The 20,987-nt window shown below is 44.9% G+C and overlaps 1 long non-coding RNA gene across 6 annotated transcripts in view; it reads left to right on the top strand.

Moving 5' to 3' along the window:
- Positions 1–20,987, top strand: part of LOC101058385 (uncharacterized) — a 527,851-nt gene that overhangs the window by 68,942 nt on the left and 437,922 nt on the right. For 3 of the 6 annotated variants that reach the window (XR_010150244.1, XR_008546867.2, XR_010150246.1), the window contains one exon: positions 8,252–8,323. The exons of the other annotated variants lie outside the window; for them this stretch is intronic. This is a non-coding gene — a long non-coding RNA (uncharacterized LOC101058385). The remainder of the gene's footprint in view (positions 1–8,251; positions 8,324–20,987) is intronic. 6 annotated transcript variants of the gene reach the window in all.

Raw genomic sequence — 20,987 nt, 5'->3', positions numbered from 1 at the left:
CCTGGTGCACATTCATTCATATTTCCATCTGGTTTAATTTTTTTTTCCCAAAGGACTTTAATATTTCTTCTAATGTAGGTCTGCTGGTGTTAGATTCTTACAGTTTTTTATGCCTGAAAATTTCTTTATTTCGCTTTTTTTGGGGAAAGATATTTTCACTAGGTATAGAATTCCAGTTGATATTTTTTCTTTTGACACATTAAAGATATTGCCCTACAGCCTTCCCTCACATACTGTTTTAAGATGAGACATCTGCTGTCTTTACTTTGGCTCTTTTGTTCATAATGTACCTTTCTTTTGCTGTTTTTTAGATTTTCTCTTAATCACTGGTTTTGAGCAATTTGATTATGAGGTGTGATATTCCTCATATTCTTTTGCTTGGCATTCATTGTGTTTTCCGGGTTTGTGGGTATATAGTTTTCATTAAACTTGGAAAAAAATTTAACCAGTATTTCTTCAAATAATTTTTCTGTTCTCCCTTGCATCTCAAATTTGATGACTGCAATTACACATATATTTGGTTGCTTGAAGTTGTCCCATAGCTCAGTGATACTCTGTTAGTTTTTCTATAATGTCTTTTTATCTTTATGTATTCTCATGGCTAGTTCATATTGCTGAGTCTTCAAGTTTCTTCTGTAATGTCTGATCTCCCATTTATTCTAGTCAGTGTATTTTTCATCTCAGACATTTTAGTTTTCATCTGTAGAAGTCTGACTTGGATCTTTTAAAATATCTTCTACTTAACTTTTTGAACATATATAGATATAATTGTAATAACTGTTTCTATTTCCTTGTCTGATAATTCTAACATCCGTGTAGGTTTCAAGTTGATTTTGGTTAATTGATTTGTCATGATACCATGGGTCATGTTTCTGCCCTTTTCAATACTTGGTAGTTTTTGATTGGGTGGTGTTGGAAGTCACCTCCAATCATTTCTTCACTAGAATCTGAACCACCAATGCAGAGATTGAAATCTAGTAGTCAGAATATGAATCCCATCTGTGGATGTGTTCTGCTCAGCTTGAACAGTGTGTTAAAAAAGATCTCAGATGTTTTTCACACTTAAAAATGGAGAGATATGTGAAACCATGGATTCTGTTAAACATTTTTAAAAAGTCAAGCTATCTTGCAGTATGGCTGCCATTCCCACTGGGAGCGGCTGCTGTCTTTGGATGCCACTGTGAGTTGAATGTGTTCCCCAAGGGTTCATGTGCTGGAAACCTAATCCCCAGTGCAGCAGTGTTGAGAGGTGGGACTTTTAAGAGATGATTAGAGGCAGGGCCCTCATCAATTGATTGTTACCTTGGGAATGGGTTTCTTAAAAAAGGATGAATTTAGCTTCTTTCTCTCTGTCTCTCACACACATGTCATGCCTTCCATCATGTTATCATGCAGCAAGAAGGCCCTCATCAGATGTGGCTCCTTGACCTTGGACTTAGCCACAAGCTAAATAAATTTCTGTTCATTATAAATTACCCAGTGTATGGTATTGCTATAGAAGCATGAAACAAACTAAGGCGGGTAGAGTGTGAGGTTTCTATACCTCCTCACAACAGACTCTAGTAGGCATTTTAGTTTGAGCACTCTGTTATTTAAGATCAGTTTTCCAGAAGTAGACCTTGAGATGACTATTAGTGCACAAGTGATTTTTTAACAAAATGATCCTAGGAGAAACTTGAAAGAGAGTGGGGCATGCAGGAAAGAAAAGGGGAAGAAGTCAAGCAAGCATGAAATTTCTGTTATAAACTCATGGAGGATAAACTTTACCTTGATCCTGCAGAGGCATGATAGAATGCAAATTATGCTTCAGAGTTTGTCCCAACTAGATGCAAAGGAGCTGAACTTGCATATTTCCTCCCCAGTCAGAAAGTGCCCTTACACCTGGCAAGGTAAGACAAAATAAGAAGGACAAAAGCATTAGGCATCTGCATTACTGTTCCATGTGGGGTCACCTGGGAGCCTCTCATGGTCCTGGCTGAGATGAAGGACCACAGAAGATGTTGTGCTATTGGATGAAAACTGTGAAAGAGTTGGAAATGCCTTCATCCTCATAACGTCACAGCTTCCTCATCTCCAATGCTTTATTGGTGGGAAGGTCAATTGAGATCATTAGTGGAGACTAATACACAAAGGAATTGGGTGCCACCAGGGGAGGGGACCTACTGGAGGATTGCTACTTCCTCCTGTTGCAGAGCCCTGCTGATGTCACCTTATGCATTCCCTTACTTTAAGGAGAGATCATCCAGATTTAGTATGATTTTCATTCCTAGGAATCTCTAGGAAAGGGAACGTAATTGCCTTCTAGTCATTCATTTATTCACTTATTTGTTTACTCACTCATCATTTATTCACCCATAAACATTGAGCCAAGCAACATGTTCTGAAGAACTATTTGAATGAGGATATTTTAAGCCATTTATAAAGCAGTGTCTTACCACTGTTTCCTGGCCCACTTCTCCTCTCAAGAGGAAATCACACAGTCTTCTGTCATTGCTCCAAATTCCTTCAAGTGCCACCCACAACTGGAGGCTTCAAACCCATGTTCTTCCAATCTGGGCCTACGGAGGAGAAGTTTTGTGCCTTAAGCTATGGAGGAGTCCTGCATTTGGGCACCTTTCCTTTGATGTATTGATGTAGAGTACTCCCGCTATCTTTGGATCTTCAGTTTCCCTCATGTGAGCTGAAGCCAGCAACGCAGAAAACAAGAGACTGAGCGCTGGTTATCATGGGCGTCTATGAGGGGGCAAACAGAGGGGAACAAAAGAAACAAAAAGCTCATTGCTAAACCCCTCCAGCCTCCTCAAAGCCTTAGAGTTACGTATACATAACAAATGTTCCTGTTGGGACCCAGAACTGTGAAGGAATGGGCTGGATGGAGACCAAAGGGAAAGACTGGGCTGGGGTTGGGCTGGAGAAGGAGAAAGCCTGCTGCTGGTGGTTGGGCAGGTGAAGGTGATGCTGGTCATTGTCCAGCTTTAGGTCTGCTGCTGTGAGCTTATGAACTAGGAGAGCAGCAGAGAGAGGAGAAGAAGGGAGGAAGAAAGAAGGGAGGAAGCAAGAAACGGATAGAGGGGAAGAGTGAAAGAGAGAGAAGAACCATAGAGTGAGGAGAAAGAGACAGAAAGAAAAATAAATCAGAGACAGAATAGAGAAAGAAGAAGCATGACTCTGTGTGTGTGTTTGTGTGTGTGTGCATGTGTGTGTGTGTGGTGGGGGGATTGCTGCCCAGGGTCCCTGGTTTGGAAATTCAAGGGGGTTGCAATTCTGGAGTGTGGTGAAATGGCCTCAGGGTCTCAAGAAGCTAACGGCAGGCTCATGCCAGGCCATAATAACAGCCTCTCGGTGGCTCCAACCCACTCTGGCCTCTCAACTCCCAGGAACACTAAATTCACACAGGCGCAAAATGTAACCCTGCTTCAGGCCTCGCAGCCTAATAGCTACCGTTGTGTTTGCACTGCACCCGCAAGCATCACGGGCAATTAAGAAAGTCGTCCATTGCCATCGTGGGCTGCCATTTACGGGTTGGAGCCTGGAGCCCCTCCAGGCCAGTTAGCCCTCTGATGAGACACAAATGAGCAGGGAGGAGTTTTGTTTCCCTGGGAGAAGAACTCCTGCCATTAGCTGGCAGATCCGAAAGGGAGGCAAACAGAGGCTGCTGTGGGCTGATGGAGGGGGAGGTGGAGATGGAGATGGGGAGAGACCAGGAGCCCTGCTTGCACGGACAGACACGTGCACACACAGACACACCTTCTCACAGGCAGTTGTGTGCTAGCATGCACACTCATGCCACCCCATCTTGAACATAGACTGCAGACATGTTAGTGCAACACATGTGGGGCATTCACACACTCATGTGCATGCACACACAAACACAACTTTATGCACATGCTGGCCAGCAAGTGTGCACATTCATGGGCTCACACAGGCATTTGTACCAAGTGTACATGTTATAGATATATTTATTTATGTAAATCATGTTCACACACTAGCTGGCACTTTCAGAAACGCAAATATGTGTACCCAGGCACATAGACAAAAGCCTGGATAAATCCAGGCTCATATACATAGGCACACACAGACAAACACATCCTAATCTTTTCATCTAAAATCCAAAAGCAAGACAGTTCCAAAGACCTTTAAAACATGCATACTCTACACTTCCATCTTCTTTCCTGGCCATGAATAAGAATGGATTTGGGCACTGGGGCTGATTAATTTGTCCAGTAGAAGACAAAAAAGAGCTGGAAGAGAGTTGCCCTTTCTTTGTTCTGCTTTGAGCCATGGCCAAGGCCATGTATGTGGTTGAAAAATAATTGGTGGTGGACGGCATCTTTTCAGGACCCTACCACCAGCCATTTGACCTTGTTGCCATCCCAGGCGGATGATTTTTAGGCTCTCAGGAAAGAAAATTTCAAAATATTCTTGATCCCATGAAAGTAGAACTCATACCCCTCACATCCATGAAGTCTCTTCTCTTTGGTAGCCCGCTCAGCCATAAGGGGACTGGATTGAATGAGTAGAGGGCTGTGTATTGCGATTTGGTGATTTTGATTTTCTCATTTTTGAAATTGAGTTTAGAAGTGTTTTCATCCTTTTCTGAGGTTTGGGGTTTTTCCTCTCTCAACTGCCTTCCTCACCCCTATTTCCCGCACTGTTATTAGGGAAAGAAAATTGGAGACCGTGTCCATTTTGAGCACGTCTCCCAGAATAATTGTGCCGTGACACACGGGGAGCGCAAATGGAAAACAGGAAGCCAAGCTGCAAGGGCTCGTTTGAAACTGGCAAACTTTGCAGTCAAGTCTTCAGCCAGAAAATCCACAGATGGCAGCCATTTCCCACACCACTTCCCTCTACATCTGGTTCCAAATGGAGGCTGCCATAGGTGTGATCTGTCTCCTGTGGTGGGGGTGATGACCTTCCCCATCAGCCCCAAGACCAAGTTCAATGCATTTGCTGCTGGCTTCACATGGCCAATGCTGGAAGCAGCAGCCCCTGACCACCCTCAACTGCTGTGACCCATGGAGCTGGGGCTCCATGTGAAGCCTTCCATGGACATTCATTTTGGAGGCTTTTTGGCAGTTTTGGCAGATTTGGGTCAGAAGTGGCTTCAAGAAGCCTAATTTACTTAACTACTTTCATTGTACTTTAGTGTCCTCCTCATCTCAATCTTATAGTTTCTCTTAATTTTCAATAAAATGTGCTGGAAAGATCAGATTATTGGGGTATGGGGCTGTCAGAGTGCTCTAATGAGTGAGTAAGATGTTGTAGAAGGATGCTGACAGCAACTGCAAGATGTTTGCAGCTCCTAGGTTGGCAGCTAGTGAAAAAGAAGTGGCGAAGGATGTCTTGGTGGGTGATTTTCCTCTAAAACAGGAGCTAGTAGCATGACCTCCCCAAGAGTCATTCTGGTGCTTAGAGGCAATGATAAGTATTTCACTATTTAAAGGGCTGTCCTCAGGGACAAGGAATCACGAGATTATTCTGTATAGCTGTAGAGGGCTATTATGGGCTGCACTGGTTTAGTTTTTCTGCATAACAAAACTCTACAAAACTTATTGACTTAAAACAACATTTATTTAGCCCATAATTCTGAGAGCCAGCAATTTGGGCTGGGCTCAGCTGGGTGGTTCTGCTGACCTGGGCCAGGCTTGGCTGATCTCAGCTGGGGTTCATACGTGCATCTGCAGTCAGCTGTCATGCTGGCTGTGGGCTGTCCCCAGGACTTGTTCCCCAGGACTTGAGAGAGTAAGAGTCTAAGCTTAGGAAGGCCTAAGCTGGGATGACAGAGTTCTCCTCCATGTGTTAGTTCATCCTGTAGCAGACTATACTGATCTTGTTCTCATGCCAGTGACAGGGTTCAGAGTGAGAGAGCAGAAGTATATGAGGTCTCTTGAAGTCTAAGTTCAGTAATGGCGTGGCATTACATTTGATCAAAGCAAGTCATAGATCAGTCCTGCAAAGTCACATGTTAAGGGCATGGATACAAGGAGGAGTGAAAAAGGGTGACCATTTTTACAACCTACCACTTGGGGGACACATTTTGACCTGATATTCAAAGCTCCTTCTAATGAGTTGAGCTGCTCAGCCGTGGGACAGATTGTCCTGCTGGCCATGGGCCTGCTGTAGAGGAAGGACTACCTCTCAGATGATCAGAATGGGACCACTGGGCTGCCAAAAGCCCTTCTGATTCCAAGTGTTTATTTACCAGGAAATTATTTTCACCTACCCAGAGTCGAAGATTTTCATAATTAAAGAACAGGAAAATTGGAATAATTTCCCAAATCCTTGACTGCCCCAGTCATGGCCAAATTTCTTCACCCCCCACCCCCTGCCACCATTGCTGACCAGCCTCCTCTCTCTTCCATTCACTCATGTTGCACCCCCAAGTCCTGGCCTTGCCCACGTGTACCTCTGATCACATCCACCAACCTGTCTGTGCTTAGTGTCTTGTTGGGGGTAGAGAGCAGAAGACAAAGGAGAAAGCATGCTCTTAAAGACAAAGGCTGCTGGACTCCGAATTTATATTGTAGTCTCTAAAGAATGATGTGTGCTGGAGAAGAAAAAAGAAACAGCACGTGCATATTTTTCAAAGAAATGCACATGTGCGGAGAGTGGAAAATTAAAGAAGCCAACAACCCAAACCGAAGTTGGTTCTGAAGGTGGGAGATGTAAACTTGAGCTCCAGAGCTGGAGCCAAGACAGGAAGTGGGCTTGGCTTGCACGTGGTGCATATGCTGCATGGAAAACCACCCTACGCTGCTCAACTCCCTGTCTTCCTAATTCTCCTCAGCTTCCAGCCTCTGCTGACCCTGGGAACAATGCAGCACTGTGCTGAGACTGTGCCTTTTGTAATGGCCTGGGAGAGGAAGAAAGGAGAAACTGGTCTGGGCGTCTGCGTGTGTGAATCACCCGTGTCACATGGCCAGGCCGGCTGCAGCGGCTCCCCGGGTCTGCACAGGGCACACAGGGAGCATGGCCTGAGCCCATGCCTGGAGGCTGGTCAGCCAGCTGCAGAGTGCCCCACTCTGAACCACACAGCCAGGGAGAGGATGGAGAAGGGGGAAGGTCTGGTGCCATGAGGGCCTTGGAGGACATTCCTTGTTGCCGTGGGGGCAGGCTCTGGGCCCTGGATGTCCCCCGCAATCCCAGATCATTTGTGGAGATTGGGTCTGATGTTCGTGAAAGTCACAGACTTTTTGGTTCATCACTGAGACCTGCAGGACGCTGGCTTGTCTGTTGATTCAGGCAGGACACGTCTCCTTCAGTGTGGGGGCTTTCTCCAAGGACCAAAATATGTCCAGGGTATGGAGAAACCACCTTATTCTGGAGAAAAGAGGGTACAATGAGGTGGGCAGGAGCCAGGGCTGTTCTGTTTTCTAGAACCTTCTAAATCCTGGCTTTAGAGTCACAAGCAAGAGATGCTAAGGCAGGCTCCTTGGAGGGCAGGTTGGAAGATGGTTGGTGTCAGGACAAGAGGAAGATTTGGGCCAGACACCAAGAAAGGCCTGCGCTGTTTGAAGACAGAGCAGATTACTGAGGGTGGTTGCAGCCCCCCCCAATCCCTGTTTCTACTTGGAGAGGGCTTGCGCTGCATGGAGGCACGGGAATGGATCTGTGACCCTGGGCAGTCGGAATTAACCTGACCTGGCCAGCCGAGGTGCCTTCTCACAGACACCCTGCAGAGGGCAGTGTGGTACTGCGGGCAGGACTTTGTTGACTCATCAACTTTTCTTTCCACCCTGCGGCCCTCCTAATCTTTTAAAATCAAAGCTGCTTAGACATAACCTGAGCGCTGCTTGAATGACATGGATTTAGCCTGGTGCTCTGGGCCCCCTTTGCTGAGGGAAGCCCTCCAGCCTTGGATGTGCTCAGAGAGCTTACCTAACTCTCCCCTCTGCCTGCTTCCAGGCCTTGGGGACAACAGCTAAAGGTGGCTGTGTAGATGGGCAGAATTTGGTTGTACATATGTAGAGCCTCAGGATTTTCAAAACACATTTTCATCTGCTCCTTGAACCCATTCTTAGAGGTGGATGGGATGCTCCATTTTATAAGAGAATTGAGACCCAAAGAGAGGGGAAGTGACAGCTCACGGGGGCCCAGCTGATTCGAGGCAGAGACACGTGGGGGACCCTGGTCTTCTAACCCTCAGTCCAGTGCTCATTCTACCCCTTGCGAAGCCCCTGAAATGCAACCGGTGTCAGTCCCCTCCACCAGCTGACCTCCCCCTCTTTGTGGTTCTGTTTTCTCCCAGGTGAGGGGGGTGAAGATGCCTCTGCTACTCCTAGATCCTTGAGCCACTCCCTGGCCAACTGTATGATCTCTGGTAAGTCCCCTCGCTGGGATTTGCTTTTCCTACCAGAACAATGAAGTTATTGGATTGGATGATCTCGAAGGTAGCTTGGAACCTTGACCTTTCCTGGTTCCATGTTTGGGCTGTGTCCCCAGTTGCAAGTTATTTGGTCGAATTGAAGAATAGAACCTTGCAGGGTGGTGGGTGACTGATGCAAACTCCAGCTGTGAATCTGACCAGACTCTGTGCATTGAGCTGGTTGTTTTCATGTGGAGGGTGCAACCTTGTTCCCCAGGACTTGAGAGAGTCAGGTCAAACCACATGAGGGCATTCTGCTTGCTGACAAATGGCATGGACGGTGGTGTCAGTGGATGTGAGTGACAGTCGTCAACTGTGCCCCACAGAGCTCCACACTGAGAGGCCGGTTGTCGGATGCTGGGGAGACAGTGCACTCTTCCAGGGCTGTGCTTCCTGCTCCATCTCCCTAGCAGCCCTTTGTATCCCCGGCAGTTGGGAGTCGGCACGAGCTCTGTTTCTGTGCTGGTTGCCTCAGCAGGTCTGCTCTTTTCCAGGAGGAGTGCATAGGAAAAAGAAAGAGCCAAACCCTTCAAGGCACACCCAGGGTCACAATTACAAGATATACTTTGGATGTGTGGGATGGGGAGGAGTGGAAGGACAGAGCAACATAGACAGAGCCTGAAAGTCAGAATTCCTTTTTGACATCATCAACCACCATTCATCGAGCACTGAGCATGTGCTAGGTACTATGTACCCACAACTGGGTACAACTCTTAATAATCTCATTTTACAGATGATGACATTGAGGCCCAGAGAAACTGTGTAACTAGTCCAAGATGGCACAGCTCAACAGAGGTAGAGTAGTGATGGCTAAGTGCACACCCTTAATTCCTCCTCTAGGCTCTATCCATCTCCCTGACTGAATTATCATCTTTATTATCTCACAAGAAATTAGGCATACCGCCTTGAAAGTAAGACTATGCTCATGAGTAAACTGAGGAAGAACATCTGCCATCTGTACTGTTCCCAGAAATCTGGGAGATGATCTGTTTTTCTTTCTATCTAACTATCTATCTATCTATCTATCTATCTATCTATCTATCTATCTGTCTATCTATCTATCTGCCATCTCTGAGTCTTCTCCAGGTATCCCACCAAGTAGGAAGTTGGCTATGATTTCCACATCCATACTCTTACATGTTCTTCTACGAAGTTCTGCAGAGTAGCAAGGGCTGGTGGTGTATTCCTGAGATGAGAAAGTAGAGACCCGGCAAAGGCTAGTGATTTGCTGAAGGCCCCAGAGCTGGTTGGTGACTGGCCTAGAACAAGAACCCAGGTTTCCTGACTCCTGGTCATAGTGTCCTATTCACCATGAAAAGACTTCTGGGAAAAGAGATCTGACTTGGCCAGGGAGACCTGGGGATGCTGGCTTCCCAGCCATAGTGATCCTTGCCTGCAGGTGCTTTGAGTTCCTGGGGTTTCTGTGCTAATCTGTGCCCGGAGGCCCAGCCCTGCCAGGATCAGCCGAGGATTTGAGTCCTAATGCAGGTTCGGATGGGAGATTTTGTGGGATTCATCCTACATTTAAGGCCTGGTGTGGGTAGCCAGGGGCTTTCCCATAGAAACCACAGCTATGCACTGTGTCAGGGCTAACAGTCCAGGGGGAGTGCAAAGCTTTGTGCTGCAAACCAGATCTGCTCACCAAGCCATTGCTGCAGCCCTGCTGTCCTGGGGCAGCTGGAGACAGGGAGAGCCCATGGCAGGGAGCCTCTGGTGAAGGCTTAATGGCATTTGCATGGGGTTTCATACCACACAGGCATGGAGTGGCTTAGATTTCTGAGAAACCATTCCACCCTGTCTGGATGGCTTAAGGGAAGCCTTTGCTGGAGGCAGGGACCTTGACACATGATTTTTAGAGAATTTTTTCTACTTAGGTTATTGCTTCCTCCCCCTAGTTTTGCTTTTCTGCTTAAAAAACTGGCATGGTTAAATGCCTGTAACGTAAAACTTCAACTCTTTACCTTGACAATAAGTTTACCTTCTTAGCTCATCTTTGCTACTCTCTTCCTCTGGCCCTGTCCTTTCTCTTGTTTCTATTTTCCTAACCCTGTTGAACAGTTGTGTAATCTTGTGTAAATCCCTTGTGTTACAGCCTGTAGTTGTTAGACAGAGCATAGATTTTCAACAAATCTGAGTTTGAATCTCAGCAGGCAGTCTCCAGCCTGATGTGTGAACTTGGCCAAGTCACTCAATCTTTCTGAACCTTGATTTATTGTTCTATAAAATGGGAGTAATGACATCTAACTCTCCTAGGTGTTATGGAGGTCTAAGGGGGACCTGTAAGTTCTTAGAAAAGTAGAGAATCTCTGAATTTGTTGGAATGAGGAAGTTGAGTGAGGAAGAGTGAATCTACTGAATATAGAGAAGAGATTCTGAGCTTGACTTTAGTCACCAAGTAATTGAGTTCCTGTAATGTGATGTGTGAATCTGTGGATTAGGAGATGTGGCTTTGGGACATCTGTGGTCCATGCCTGTCCTGGCGTGTGAGTTTGAATGCATGGTGATGATGGCGGTTGGTGTAAATGTGTGGGATAAAAGGAGCTATCTGACAAGCTTCCCCAGAAGAAGGGATCTGGTGTGACTCAAGCACCTTAGGCAGCAGGAAGCTGGAGGGTGAGTGTGTGATGTGAGATGGCCTGAGAAAGACCTGCTAGGCTGGAGAATGGATTGCATGGCATTTATCTTTGTGGGAGTAGAGATGGTGTTTCATGGTCTTTTAAATGAAATTTGAGAAGGTGGGGGATGCTGGGAGATGGAGTGCTTTGAAGCTCCACCAGTAGAAGGTCTCATTTAGGCTGAAAGAGGCTTTGGCTAAAGACAGAAAATTCAACATAGTATGGGGAGAGCAGGTTAGTGGGGAGGTATGTGAGATGACACCACTGTGGCACAGCCAGAACTTGAATCAGTGTCCAAAGGAATTTCCTCTACCAGAGTAGTTCTTCCAGTTTTTGCTTGTAAGAGCTCACCCACCTCGGAGAACATCTCAAATGGCATATTCGTTTAAGTTTTTCATTGCTTTGATGGTTCCGACAGCAGCCCTCAAGCCAACATTCCAGACTCTACTCAGCCTTAACAAACATTTAGTACTAGATGGTCTGTGTCTCCGTGTCACACCCCTCCGATTCCTGCTGCCCAGGCAGATGGGCCACTGGAAGCAATGGAGAGGCCACTGTGGATGTGAGCACCACAGGGTTGTCAGAACACCATGGGTATAGCAGGGTGGAGGGAGGCTTCTGGCAAAGCCCAGCCAGGAACAAGTTTTCTTGTCCTCAGCAACATCTGGTGGCCATGACCTTCCCATAGCCTCCTGGTGGAAAGCTGCCATGGAAAGGAGGAGACCAAATGATCGGTGTCTTGCATTTGCATCCTGTGTCTCTACATGATCTTCATGATTTCTAAGCAACTTGCCTGAAGCCATGTGGGCCTGGGATGGGTTTTTCCAGGAAGATGCAGAGTGGGTGTTATTTATTTAGATTTAATTTGTCTAATGGGGATTGATTTCTTAACATCTCTCAGAAGTCCTGTAAGCATTGGAGTCTGTTATCCTATGAAGGAAGGCACATGTAACACTTCTCTTATGCCCAGAACCCCAAAGGGAATTTAGGTATTGTCACCCAATTACTGTTTTCTTTCTTATCTGGTAAAGCAGGAAGAAATCTGGCCACCGCTGGGTTCTTGTTGGAGCCTCTGCTCTAACTGTAATAGAAGTGAGTAGTGTTACTGCAAACTCTACCAGGTGGTAATAGTGTAAAGGGCATGAATTAGATGACATGGATTCATGCTGTGGCTTTGCCATAGTGGTCTCAGCTCCAGCTCATCCATCTGTAGAGCGGGAATAATAATAAAATCTACTTCAAACGTTTGCTGTGATAATTAAAAGAGATTACGCATGTAAATATAAAAGAAAGGAAACCAACAGCATGTGAGGAACACTTCAAAAGAGTCATCAGTTCTTTCACCTGGGCCCTAACAAGTCTCTAGTATTTGGCCTGGGAGTTCTAGTTATGTTGTTAACAGTTGCTCATCAGTGGAAAGGCTTGAGGTCCCACACCAGGTGAGGGCTAAGCTCAGTTTCATCCCTCTGAGAATCTCCAAAATTTTTCTTGGGTGGTCTTCTGCAGACCAAGCAAATCCAATTCTGCTCAAATGTATGCCATCTGTATGTTATATATACACGTCACCTGACATCACCTGAATTGGAAGCCTCCAACTTAAAAATGGTGTGCAGGTCCTTGCACTATTTGGGATAGCACTGAAAGAGTTCTTGGTCCAACAGCATGGGAAATTGACCCAAAGTCGGTTTCTAATGCCTCCTTTTTCCCTGGGGTGGGGGCATGATGATATTTGTAGACAGTTACTTCTAATTCTTGTTTACTTACCTCTGTGGACTCTACCTTATCTCCTTCCCACTCTTCCTACTTTTTTTCCATTAACTGACAATGATTAAGTTTGACCTTATCTCACACATGCAATCAAAAGAAAAAGAATTCTCGTGATATTTTTATCAAAGCAAATAAAAACAATTATCAAGTAAACTTGGATACAGCTAAGAAATACGGAAAAGAATGACAGCACCCATAATAGTGAGTGCAGCAGAGAAAAGGCATTCATGGTTTGGGGAAGTGCAATTTGATCCGACCCTACTGGAAGGCAGTTTGGTATATATATCAACATTTAATAAATATGATATGGTAATTTCACATTGAGGAATATATCCTAAAGAAATGACCGGGCAATTCATATGCAAGATAGAGTGCCTATTAGAATGTTGTTTATAATACCCAAAATTGGAAACACAGTAAATATTCAGTAATAGAGATTTATTGACTAGATGATGGAATGCCAATATAATGATGCACTATATATCCATTTAGAATAACAATCTAAATTAGATGTTATTGATATAATCGAAAGGAAAAATGATTACAAAATATGTAGAATTCCATTTTTATAAAAACAAAGCATTAATGTATAAAAAAAAAATCTGGACTGTATGCACATCTAATGGGAGGAGGAATTTTTAAAAATATTTTCCATTAATTGAATTTTGATTTTTTCCTACAATAAACAGATATTTCTTCTTTAATAAGGAAATCACACATATTTTAAATAGCACCAAGACCATTAACTTAGACTTTAAAAGTACCCAGAAGACATTTCCATCAGAATCTCAAAGTTTCTAACTTTCTCTCTCTTTAAACTAGATTTTCTTCCCAGGATTCTAGACATGTAAAAACCAAACAAACATTTCTTAAGCAATATTATTGATTAATTCTGTGCTGAATTACAAATATTGCCAATATGTTATTTTCTATCTTTTGACTGCATTTTCTACTTCAATTGGGCTGAAAGAAAGTTGAAGAAAGATTCTTAGTTCTGTTTTCATTTTTGCATGACTGTCCTCTCCAGCTGCAGCTTTGGAGAGGAAACAAACATTGAAACCCCATCAGGGAGGCAGCTGTGTGCATCCCATTCAGCCTGGCTGGAAGGAATCACTCCTGGAAACTAACCGAAGGGCAGAAGCTCATTTCCTGTCCTCTGGCACCCTCCCAGCCCTGCCACCCTGTCTCCACTTTCCCTGGCTCCCTCTGAGCCCTGTTCCTGGAGGGCTTTTGGAATTGGTCTTGGAGTACCTGTAGCTTAGCTCTTTCTCCCAAAGGGAGGTTTAACTTCTCCATGAGGAATGAGTCACCATGCAGAGCCTGGAGCTGTGAGGCTGTTTTGTTCCAAGATCCGGAATCTTCTAGTCAGCCCTGAAAGACTTGTTTTGGTGGGTGCAGGCACAAGGCTCAGGATGGGGCATTTTGGCATTTGATTTCTGGCTACTAGGTATGTTAGCCAGAGTAGGCAGAGCTATCTAGTTAAAAACAGGAAGATTCATTGGTGTGGCATTTCCATGCTGGAATGAGAGTGGAGCCTGCTCTCCAGCTACCAAGGCCTTCATATTGTGTGACTCCATTATCAGACACTTGTTAAAATTCTAGATTTCATTTGGATTTTGGCTGTGTGCTGGAGGGGAGAAGCAGGATGGGGTAGCAACCTGAGAGATTGGGGTGAGGAACTTGAAGGATTAGGGCAGGTGAGCAGGATAGCATAAGATGAAGCTGGAGGTGGGGTGGGGTGGACCAGACTGAGTCTCTCCAAGCTGCCAAAGATTGAATAGGCCCTGGTGAAAGGCTGCTGGTGGTGGGGAGGTTTCTAACCCTCAGTGTCCATCTGCTGAAGAGAACAGAGTAAGATGCCAAGAAGAAATCTCTCTTTCTCTAAAAGTCATGAGACTATGTAATCAGTGTCCAATGGAATTTTCTCAACCAGATACTTCCCTTCCCCTTCCCCTTCCTCCTCCCCTTCCCCTTCTTCCTCCCCTTCCCCTTCCTCCTCCCCTCCTCTCCCCTCCCCTCCCCTCCAGATACATCGCAGGGACACTAGTTGCCATGTTGTCTGCCTGTCATCTTAACCTCTTCTATGCTAGGAGAGTTCACCATTGTGTGAGTCCAGGTGGAAAGCAGGTCACCCCACCCTACAGAGTAAGCTCCAAGGGTCAGACTCCTATTCTCTGGTAATCTTGGAGGCAAAGTCATAGTCATGTGACTTAAAACAACTCTACCAGATACCTTCACTACAGGGCTTTGAGTCTCAAGAGGTATGACAAAAAGAATCAGGGATGCTGTAGGACTAGTTCTGCCAGTGGCAACAACCAGAATCCAGGGTCTAATGGTAGTGACACAGTGCTAGAAGAGGCAGTGTCTCAGGTCAAGTGGCAGTGAGAATGGCACCCTAAGTAGGTTTCTAGGGCATGACTGTGGCTGTTCTCCCTGAAGAGTAGGATTCTTCATCCTTCCTGTTGATTCTGTGGGCTACCCAATGTTGTTGCACTAAATTCCTTTTTTGAGCAAGAAATGAGCAGAATGACTTTCAGTTCATTTCCATTATTTGCAACCCTAAACCCTTACTGATACACCCCCAAAGGTCTTAATATTTTCAGGTTCATAAAGTTGACTTACTAAATGAGACTATATCTTAACCCTTTTCCTCCATCCTTCTAGATGTCCCTCTGGGGAGAACCTGTTATTGGAGGCTCTGATTATATCCTGTTTTCCTAATTTTAAGCTAGGCTTTAGACAGGCTAAGTGTTACAAGCATTTTAGAATCCATGTGTTTTTTTTTTCTTGAGGTAGAAAGAGTCTTTATGTAATGGAAATGAGCTCATCTTGACTCGTCACTGTTACTGACCCCTTACCAAATAGGAATTTATAGAAATTTGCTGTATGTCAATCAGAGTCCCAGATTCTAGCCAGAGTGCAGCAAACAGGTGATTCAACCAAAAAGATACCTTAGCTTCCGCCTTGAATCATACCATCTTACATTTGTGCCGTGCTCTTACCTTTATAGACCTCTGTTTAGTCTGCTCTCTCATTCAATATGGGGGGGAAGTAGGCAGGAAATAGTCATTGCTATTAAAGTCTCTGAGCCCCAATGGCCTCATCTATATAGTGGGACTAAGTGTAAGAGGCCAGGTCTTGAATTTGAGCTCTGTCCTTTATCTTGCAGAACTTGAACATGGTCAGTCCAAGGGCATACATACACTATATCTGCCAAGCTAGAAATCTGAGGAAATTTATCCTGGCAAAAATTAAATAGATGCACTCTCTCAGGAGGTAGTACCCTCAACTATCCTGGTGCTAGGGAGGAGAGATGTCCATAACTAATGCCACAGAGCGTGGCTCTAGTGCCTGCTTTCTTCTACCTTCTTCCTCTCCTCCTTCAGTCCAGTCTTTTCACAAACCTGCTCCCTGCTCAGCCATGTCTTTTGCTGTCTTTCTCATCACTGTAATCCCAACGCCTAGAACAACTCTTGGCAGATTTCATTATTGAACAAAATTCTTTATTTTCCCTCTTGCCCTGATGAAGTTGCCAATGAACTTGGCATTGGAAAGAGGCACATGGAGAGCCACAGGAGAAGGGGAAAAAGCATGCCTTTGGATCAGACAGGCGTTGGTTAACAGACCTGATGTGCTTCTTACTCAGTGTGACCTTGGGCAGATGACTTAGTGTATAGCTGGAGCTTTTGTGTTTGTAAGTGACAGAATCCCAACTCGAAGCAACTTAGCACCAAAGGGAATTTGTCAGATCATGTGTCCAGGAATGATGCAGAGCATGCCTTGGGTATCCCTGATTTGAGGGGCTCAATGCTCCCATTAGCCTGCTTCTTTCAGTTCTGTTTGGTTGGGTGGTTTGGTCTAAAAGGTCTTCCTGCATGGTCTGAGAGCTTGTCCACATATGTGACTCCCATGACTGAGACCTCTTTCAAGTGTTCTCCTACACTTTGCTTTCTACTGTCATCTTTCTTCCATCTTGAGGCTATCAGAGGATCTCAGAGGACCTGGGTCTCAATGAACCTGATTCTAGAACCATGAGACACAAAGAGATGGTATCCCCTGAGTTCTGCCTAACTCCTTTCTACCATCTTCCCTTTTTTTGCATGCAAAGTGTGCTATTCCACCTGGATCAACTCCAAATAACCCAACAAAAGAGCTGAGCTTGATTTTTAATATGGTGATTGAAAACAGAGATGGGGTGGAGAGTTAGGGCAGAGGGAGGTGGCTGGTTTGGGAGAAGCAGCCCGTGCTGCTGGGCCAGCTTGCTGACTGGGGTGGTATCTGAGGTTGCATCTGGAGACAGCTCTGCCTCCCATCCAGATTCCCATAGCAGGAACAAAGTGACCTGGGCCTTGTCTCTCCAAGCCCCCACGCAAGTGGTTTCTATCAAGTTTTGTAATATGAGAGCCTCTCTGGAGGCCAAGGCCTTCTTGCCTAACTGCAAGTCGTTGAGATGCCGTTTCCAATCTTTTTAGAAAATGGATTGGTTCCCAGATTGACAGCCTTGGAAACTGGACTCCTCTGTTTGTCCTGCAAACAGGTATCACCTGTGAGCTGCAGGTGGAGGCAGAACATGGTGTTCAAGCCCAACTCCTGATTCTCCACGGCTTGGGGTAGGTGTGGGAGGGTGAGGGAACATTGGGAATGCCAGAGCAATGATGTCTATAACTATATGTTAATAATGATTATGGAAAATCAGCCACCTGCTTTAACTTCCCCCTTAAAAGATGTTTTTAAAGTTAAGTGGCCGGAAAAGTGACATTTGAATGATTTCAATTCTAACTTGTCTATCACTCCGAGGCTGCCCTCCGAGGATAGAGTTGAAAAGCAAAAAACCTGTCTATTCCCCTATCCAGACCACAGGAATAAAGGAGAGCCCATGCTCATGAGCCCAACTCTTCCCAAGCCCAACCCTTCTCCTCCCTCCCAGTTGTACAGACCTGAGAATCTGGTGAAATGGGTGCTAGAATTTCTAGTGGATTTTCTTATCTAATCCTTATAAAAAGAAGGAAGACAAGAATAATAAAAGTGGCTATGGTTTATTAAGTACCTAGTATGTGCCAGGTGCTTTTTATGTCTAATCTCTAATCCCCAAAATAATCTTTTGAAGGAGTGTTACTGCCTTCATTTCATAGACGAATGGTCTGCACACTGAGTGTAGGAGAAGTCACCACTTGCCCGAGTTTCCATGACCGGGACACAATGTGGCTGAGATCCAAGTCAGGTGTGCTCTCCTCCAGGTGCTCTGAGCAGATGCTCGCTCTCCCATCCATCCTCAGAACAGGTCAGGGCTGGGGAGGTGAGACGTCCACTGCTCACTCAGCTCTTGGCTCCTTCATGGCACAGTTCTGGGCTGGAAGCCATGATCCTGGTCTACTACATGGCTGGGAGAGTGACTGAATTACTTTGTCTCCCAAACCTAGGAAAGGTGAGAGTGGCTGGACAGAGAGATGAGATGGGAGGACCCAGGGGAAAAATGGGAGGTGGGAAATTAGCTGTGCTTGTTTAGAGAACTGTTTACAGACACTTCTTAAGGTGAGAGCATACTCATTTCGTTTTTTCCATTTTCTCAGAGATGATGAAGTCCTGGTCTAGAGAAATCTCTTTAAAAACAAAATCCATGGGTATTAACGGTTATTGATTTATCTGGCAAAGACTGGTTAATAGGGCTCAGTCCTATCTGCCCACTATCTCTGGGTTTTCAGAGTGAATCATCTTAGAACTGCTCAGTTACCTTTCTACTCAGTGCTGTTGGTACTAGTGTCCTCAAAGAGTTTAGGGTAAGTCTTTACCTAGCGTCCCAAAATAGCAGAGAGGAGTTGAGGTGCCCTGGAAGACAGACATGTGAATCCTTTAGCTAGAAATGTGTTCTAGGCCCAGAGCTCAGAGACAACATTGGCAATAGTTCCAGGTCTGGAATCTCAGACTGGCTTCACCATGCAGTACCAATCTTCTCCATGCTGGCTGCTGGGTCACTTCCCCTGGGTCACCATGGCAGACGCTCCCCTACCTGGCTCTGCCTGTCACTTTTCTCGCCCTAACCTGGACTCTGGATCCTGGCCTCAGCTCTATGTCTAGTGCTACTTCCCAGCACTATCCAGAGATGATCAAAGTCTCTTGTAATAGTAGTAGTAGTAGTAGTAGTAGTAGTAGTAGTGAGCAAGAGGACAGTAAAAGCAAAAGTAATGCTTCCCAGAGGTTGTATACTCTATGTAAGGTGCTTTACTTCTATGAATTCTAATCCTTTACAGGGAAGGCCCACTTTCCCAAGATTCAAAGAGGTTAAGTGACTTGCTCAGAGTCACACAGCTAGTAACACAGTCAGAATCCAAATTCAGACCTGTCAGCCTCCAGAACCCAGCACAAAGGGGACAGAGTCTAAACCGTCTTCCTGGTCCTGATCACCTGCTTCACTGCTCAGTTATTTCTATTCTTGGGGTGCTCTGCAGTATTCCAGGGGCTGGGTGCTCTTATCCCAAGATGGAGAAGCTAGAGCAGAGAGCATTAGAGCAAAATATTTACAGCCCTGTACAGGTCAACAGTATGTGGGTGGGTCATTAATTTACTACCTCTTTGCAAAAACCGTTAAGAGATCCAATGGACTGCATAAAAAGTATCAACTCACTGAAACACATCAGTCAAACTGATAAAGACGTCAAACACCGAGATGCACATTTGTCTAGTGAGCCAAGTGGTGAGAAATGTGGGAGGGTGGGGTCTACACTGCCAGCTAGGGTGACGTTCATATTCACAGCATCAGAGAAAACAGAGTCGAAAGAGATCTGGAAGGCCAAACTGTCTGGTCCTTGATCACATCCCTGACTTGCAGTTGCCCAGCCCCTCCTAGGACAACCACTGGGACAGGAAAATCACTATTTCCAGAGGCTTCAAAATTCCATCTCTGGACATTTCTGACTTCCTGGGTGCTGGAGCAATAGAAATAGAACTTCAGCGCTCTCAGATGGAGATCCTGTGAGTGCCAGTGAGGCCACTGTAATAGACACAGTGGGAATGCCAAATGGGCCAGCCACTTTGGAAAACAGTTTGGCAGTTTCTTATAAAGTTAAATATATACTTACCATATGGTCCAGCAGTCCCATTCCTAGGTATTTACCCAGTGACAACATATTTCCATATTAAAACCTGTATACAAATACCTTTATAATCATTAAAAATTGGAAACAATCCAAATGTCCATCAGCTGGGGAATTCACAAACAGTGGTATGTCTATACTGTGGAATAATACTAGTACAGCAAGAAAAAGAACATGCTACTGACATACGCATTAGTGTAGATAAATCTCACATGCCTTATCAAAGCAAAAGAAACCAGACTCAGGTCAAAAGTCTATATAGGTTTTGATTTAATTTATATGACATTCTGGAAGAAATGACAAATGTGTACATGTGTGAGTGTGTATATGTATGTGTGTATATATATGTGTGTGTGTGTGTATACACACATACATTTTTGTAAATATATACATATACTTACAAAGAAACTTGGTGGTAGCCAGGGGCTGGGAATGAAGGGAGCTTTTGAATACAAGGAGGTATGAATGGATGTTTTTGGGGTGATGGAAATGTTCTATATCTTGATTGTAGGAGTTATTTTACAACTGTACAAGCTTGTGAGAATTAGTAAATTGTATCTCTAAAAGGGTACATTTTACTGTATGAAATTATTCCTTGGTAATTATGACCTTAAAAAAATATTAAAAATACGCAGACACAAAACTTGATAGTTTGGTGACTGTATTAGTCCATTTTCACCCTGCTATGAAGAAACATCCGAGACTGGGTAATTTATAAAGAAAAGAGGTTAAATTGGCTCGCAGTTCTGCATGGCTGGGGAGGCCTCAGGAAAGTTACAATCATGGTGGAAGGCACCTCTTCACAGGTGGCAGGAGAGAGAATGAGAGTAAGCAGGGGAAATATTAGATGCTTATAAAACCATCAGATCTCGTGGGACTCACTCATTATCATAAGAAAAGCATGGGGGAAACCGCCCTCATGATTCAGTTACCTCCACCTGGTCCTGCCCTTGACACATGGGGATTATGGGAATTACAATTCAAGGTGAGATCTGAGTGGGGACATAGTGAAACCATATCAGTGACCTTCCTCTGTGTGGCTTCAGGATTTTGGTCCTTGTGATAATGATGGTTATGAGAGGACTCTCCCCACTTCCTCTGTGAAAATCCATAAGGGCTACCTCACATGGATGTCTGAATCTGCCA

This window comes from Pan troglodytes, chromosome 13 (assembly GCF_028858775.2).
Source record: "Pan troglodytes isolate AG18354 chromosome 13, NHGRI_mPanTro3-v2.0_pri, whole genome shotgun sequence".
In the NCBI taxonomy this organism is placed as follows: Eukaryota; Metazoa; Chordata; class Mammalia; order Primates; family Hominidae; genus Pan; species Pan troglodytes.
This window is presented reverse-complemented; position numbering and strand designations above follow the sequence as displayed.